This window comes from Triticum urartu, chromosome 5A (assembly GCF_056163025.1).
Source record: "Triticum urartu cultivar PI428250 chromosome 5A, HENAU_Tu73, whole genome shotgun sequence".
NCBI lineage: Eukaryota > Viridiplantae > Streptophyta > Magnoliopsida > Poales > Poaceae > Triticum > Triticum urartu.
This window is the reverse complement of record NC_141877.1, coordinates 594,310,448-594,316,863: the sequence shown is the minus strand read 5'-3', so window position 1 is coordinate 594,316,863 and position 6,416 is coordinate 594,310,448.

Sequence of the window (6,416 nt, the reverse complement as noted above, 5' to 3'; positions counted from 1 at the left end):
CGGGTCCATCGTGCGCGGCTGAACCGGCGCTCCTGTCCCCGGCGCCTCTGTCCGGTTTAACACTGGCCGGTTACTAGTTCCTGCTCTCGGCGTATTGAAGAGATTTCTCGGCTCATAACCCGGCGGGAGATGCGACCGGTATCTTCTTCTCATGACTTCCTCTGAGGCATTCTGATCCAGCCTAAGCTGGTAGGCTTGAGCTTCCCACTCGGCCCATTTTGCAGCCATCCTAGTGTTCTCTGCTCCTAGGTCCGCTTTAGCCTGAGTTATCTGATCTTTCACCTTTGCAATCTCCGCATTCCCGGGCTGCTGCATCCACCTCCGTTGTCATCATTGTTGCCAAACTATCAAACAAATCAGACAGAACTTGAGCCGGAGGCGGCGCAGAGCCCCTTGCTCCCGCCGGCGTTGCTGTCGCTGAACCGGAGAGCATTGCCGTGGCGGTTGATGAGTGGTGTGCTGATTGTGTACCGGCCATGAAGATAACGACTCGGTTTGGCAAATCAAGGGGGTCCGGAATACTGTTGCCGTCGGAACCTCCGCTAATCTGGCCGTCCTGCAACTGATACAATGATTCGGTCTCTCCAGTAGAAGACTCGTCATCAGAGCAGACAACGGTTTCTCCATCAGATGCCGGTCCATCCTCATATTCCGCTCCATGGATGACACCTACGAAAACATGCCTTGCTGCGAGCTGAACCGGGGAAGGGCTTGCACGCTGAGCCATCTTGATGATGTCGGTGCAGGTGTCCGGCTCAGGGCCCGGTTCACCGATCTTGCCGATGAAGACATGAATCCCACCAAAGGGGACCCGGTACCCGTATTCGATTGAACCGGCCTCAGGACCCCATCCTGCATCGTCGATGTAGAGCTTGCCGCGACGACTCTTCGTCATCCGGCCCACAGCGCATCCCTTGAGTCCATCAAAGCTGCCCTTCAAGAACTTGAAACCATCATGCGATAGACCGACGGTGGGCGCCAATTGTCGTGGGTTTGTCACGGCAGATGTCCTCCTGAAAGGACTTAGTCGTGGAGCCATCGCTACGGGTTAGCTTAAAGGGGTTAAACCGGACAAGGGACACGAGGGATTTTATACTAGTTCGGCCCCTTCAATGAAGGTTAAAGCCTACATCTAGTTGTGATTGGTATTGCTAGGGTTTCGATGACCAGGGAGCATATCCGCTTTGCCTCGCTCTCGAGTTGTTGTCCGTTCTCCTCAAACCGCGGTCGGGTCGTCCCTTTATATACATAGGTTGACGCCCGCCGGTTTACAGAGTCCCGAGGCTGGATCATAGATGTGTCCGGCTCGGTCTCTATTCCTGTAACTTACAATACAAGTTACATGATAGAGTCGGATTACATCTACAGGCTTTAACCCGCCTTTGGGCCTTGGGCCTTCATAAAGCGCCACCATCTTCACGTCTTCATGGGCTTCTATCTTCATGGAGCTAACCCGGCCACTCTGAGCCAATTTACCTCCAGTAATCATATCCCCAACAGATCTAGAAAGAATTGGTCCAAGAAACTTGATGATGCATTATGGGCCTATAGAACTGCATATAAAAATCCTATTGGTATGTCTCCGTATAAAATGGTTTATGGAAAAGCATGTCACTTACCTCTCGAACTAGAACATAAGGCTTATGGGGCTATTAAAGAGCTCAATTATGATTTCAAACTTGCCGGTGAGAAGAGGTTATTTGACATTAGCTCACTTGATGAATGGAGAACCCACGCCTATGAGAATGCCAAATTATTTAAAGAAAAAGTTAAAAGATGGCATGACAAAAGAATACAAAAGCGTGAGTTTAATGTAGGTGATTATGTATTGCTATACAACTCTCGTTTAAGATTTTTTGCAGGAAAACTTCTCTCTAAATGGGAAGGTCCTTACGTTATCGAGGAGGTCTATTGTTCCGGTGCCATAAAATTAACAACTTCGAAGGCACAAATCCGAAGGTGGTGAACGTTCAAAGAATTAAACATTATATCTCAGGTAATCTTATAAATGTTGAAACCAATGTTATTGAAACCGTAACCCCGGAGGAATGCATAAGGGACACTTTCCGAAACGTTTCAGACTCCGAAAAGGAATAGGTATGTGGTACGGTAAGTAAACCGACTCCAAAACAGTTTTTATGGCAATATTTCTCCGTTTTGGAATATTTAGAAAAATAGAAAAATAAGAAGCAGTCTGGGAAGGACACGAGGCCTCCACGAGGGTGGAGGGCGCGCCGCCCTACCTCGTGGGCACCTCGTGTGCTCTCCGGACTCCGTTTTCTTACACGGCACGTATTTTGGTTGGTAAAAATTCATTATATAATCTCCCGGAGGTTTTGACTCCCGTATCACGCAAAAATCTCCTGTCTTTGTTTCGAGCTGTTTTTCTGACAGATCCAGGTCGTCATGTCGTCTTCAAGTGCCCCCAAGGACCAATTCTTTGAGAAGGTCATCAACCCCTACCTCGCGGAGGTGCTGCAACACCCTCAAACCATTGAGATGAGTGAGGGGTTGTTGCACATCCGCGATGTTGAGGGACCAAGGAAGACCGGAAGCACGGAGGCAAGGCTCGAGGCATTGGAACAATAAGTTTTCAAGTGTCAGGAGATGGTGGAGCGTGGACTCGATTCCAATCATATTATGATCACGGAGTTCACCAACAACCACAAGCTGGACGTCAAGGACATTGGGGAGGCCATCTTCAAGTTTCATGAGAAAAACGAGCACCTCCAAGCCGAGATCTATGACCTGCAAAATCAAAACTGTGAGTATGAATATAGATTCAAGAGGATGAGTTTGGCTGCAGATTTGAGGTTTCAGGAGACTTGATCATCCTTCTATGATGGTGAGCCTATGCCTTGGAAGAAGGACGACAAGCCTACGCCATCAACAAAACCATCACCTTCTTCACCAACAAAGGAGACATAATCACATGGGTATGGGCACTCCCCTTGGCAACTGCCAAGCTTGGGGGAGTGCCCCGGTATCATATCACCATCACTTTTATCTTTACCGTTTTTCTTAGTTCGATCCTTTTGATAATATTTTGATCTAGTAGAATAAAAAGTTTTAGTATGATCTAGTTGTGAGTTTTGCTTTATGATCCTTCTATGTAATCGAGTCCGTGAGCTATATATAATAAAGATTAGTGTTGAGTCAGGGGCTTGATTATTTTGCCATGATCTTGAGTGAATAAAATAAAAGAGAAAGAATAAAAAGAAATAAAGAGATCATATGGATCTTATGGAGAGTAATGAGCTCACATATAAAAAGCATGATGAATAAAAGTTGTTGAGAGTTGACAAACATAGTTTTGGTCATCGTTGCAATTAATAGGAAGTAATAAAGAAAGAGAGTTCTTCACATATAAATATACTATCTTGGACATCTTTTATGATTGTGAGCACTCATTAAAATATGACATGCTAAAGAGTTGATGTTGGACAAGGAAGACAACGTAATGTGTTTTGTTTTCTTACATATGAGATAAATTATATTGTCATGGATCATCCAACATGGTTGAGCTTGCCTTTCCCCCTCATGCTAGCCAAATTCATCGCACCAAGTAGAGATACTACTTGAGCTTCCAAACACCCTTAAACCAGTTTTGCCATGAGAGTCCACCATACCTACCTATGGATTGAGTAAGATCCTCCAAGTAAGTTGTCATCTATGCAAGCAATAAAAATTACTCTCTAAATATGTATGACTTATTAGTGTGGGAGAAAATAAGCTTTATATGATCGTGTGATATGGAAGAAACAAAAGCGTCAGACTGCATAATAAAGGTCCATATCACAAGTGGCAATATAAAGTGACGTTCTTTCGCATTAAGATTTTGTGCATCCGACCATAAAAGCGCATGACAACCTCTGCTTCCCTCTGTGAAGGGCCTATCTTTTACTTTTATCTCCTACCTTACATAAGAGTCATGGTGATCTTCACCCTTCCTTTTTACATTTTATCCTTTGGCAAGCACAACATGTTGGAAAGATCCTGGTATATATGGCTAATTGGATGTGAGTTTTCATGAACTATTATTGTTGACATTACCCTTGAGGTAAAACATTGGGATGCAAAATTATAAGCCCCTATCTTTCTCTATGTCCGATTAAAGCTCCATACCCATAAGTATTGTGTGAGTGTTATAATTGTTTGCTTCAATGACTGAGATTATAGTTTGTTAGTTTTCAATGAAGTTTATGATTCATACTTGAAATTGTGATTGAATTATTACTCTAGCATAAGAGATCATATGACAAGAATTATATAAGTTGCTGTTCTAAGAATGATCATGATGCCCTCATGTCCGTATTTTATTTTTATCGACACCTCTATCTCTAAACATGTGGACATATTTTTCGATTTCGGCTTTCGCTTGAGGACAAGCGAGGTCTAAGCTTGGGGGAGTTGATACGTCCATTTTGCATCATGCTTTTATATCGATATTTATTGCATTATGGGCTGTTATCACACATTATGTCACAATACTTATGCCTATTCTCTCTTATTTTACAAGGTTTACATAAAGAGGGAGAATGCTGGCAGCTGGGATTCTGGGCTGGAAAAGGAGCAAATATTAGAGACCCATTCTGCACAGCTCCAAAAGTCCCGAAACTTCACGGAAGACGTTTTCAGAATATATAAAAATAATGAGCGCAAGAAGTTCACCACGGGGGCCACACCCTGCCCACGAGGGTGGGGGGCACGCCTTACCCCCTGGGCGCGCTCCCCTACCTCGTGGGCCCCCTGGTGGCTCTCCGATGGCCATCTTCTGCTATATGGAGTCTTTCGATGAGAAAAAAAAATCATAATCCATCTTTCCGGACGAGACTCCGCCGCCACGAGGCGGAACCTTGACGGAACCAATCTAGGGCTCTAGCGGAGCTGTTCTGCCGGGGAATCTTCCCTCTAGGAGGGGGAAAGCATCGCCATCGTCATCACCAACGCTCCTCTTATCGGGAGAGGGCAATCTCCATCAACATCTTCACCAGCACCATCTCCTCTCAAAACCCTAGTTCATCTCTTGTATCCAATTCTTGTCTCCAAGTCTGGGATTGGTACCTGTGGGTTGCTAGTAGTGTTAATTACTCCTTATAGTTGATGCTAGTTGGTTTATTTGGTGGAAGATCATATGTTCAGATCCTATATTCATATTAATACCCCTCTGATTATGAACATGAATATGCTTTGTGAGTAGTTACGTTTGTTCCTGAGGACATGGGAGAAGTCTTGCTATTAGTAGTCATGTGAATTTGGTATTCGTTCGATATTTTGATGAGATGTATGTTGTCTCTCCTCTAGTGGTGTTATGTGAACGCCGACTACATGACACTTCACCATTATTTCGGCCTAGAGGAAGGCATTGGGATGTAATAAGTAGATGATGGGTTGCTGGAGTGACAGAAGCTTAAACCCTAGTTTATGTGTTGCTTCATAAGGGCCTGATTTGGATCCATATGTTTCATGCCATGGTTAGGTTTACCTTAATACTTTTGTTGTAGTTGCGGATGCTTACAATAGAGGTTAATCATAAGTGGGATGCTTATCCAAGTAAGGACAGTACCCAAGCACTGGTCCACCCACATACCAAATTACCGAAGTACTGAACGCGCATCATATGAACGTGATGAAAACTAGCTTGACGATATTCCCATGTGTCCTCGGGAGCGCTTTACATCATATAAGAGTTTGTCCAGGCTTGTCCTTTGCTACAAAAAGGATTGGGCCACCTTGCTGCACCTTATTTACTTTTGTTACTTGTTACTCGTTACAAATTATCCAATCACAAAACTATCTGTTACCTATTATTTCAGTGCTTGCAGAGAATACCTTGGTGAAACCCGCTTATCATTTCCTTCTGCTCCTCGTTGGGTTCGACACTCTTACTTATCGAGAGGACTACGATAGATCCCATATACTTGTGGGTCATCCTTGTCCAATTAGTTTTTGTTCTAGTACTTTATTCATTGCAAATTTGTGCTGCCTAGGTGACCATGTTCTTGAGCTTGCATGTCAAATTTATATGGTTCCAAGTAGTTCTAATGCATGATATAGGCTCTAGGCACTTGTAGGAGTAGTTGCTATCAATTTTGTTGAGTTTGGTTTACTTTTATTTGAAGTTACTAAAAAATTTAGAAAATTTTCATAGGAAAAAATATGCTTAGGAAAATGTATGAAGGTGGTTCTTCAAGGAAACAAGGACCCAGGCTTGCAATGCATGATGCTGATGATGAGCCACCAAGGGACGCTCCAGTGTGGCCTTGTGAATGGCCTTCAGAGGACTTCATGGATCAAGCTGGAATTAAGGAAGAATTTAATGCATACTTGCGTAACGCTGATCTTGTGAGCTCCGAGGTAGAAAAGTGTCACACTACAAAAAAAGACACATCCGTGACATTTTGGGCCGAACGAAT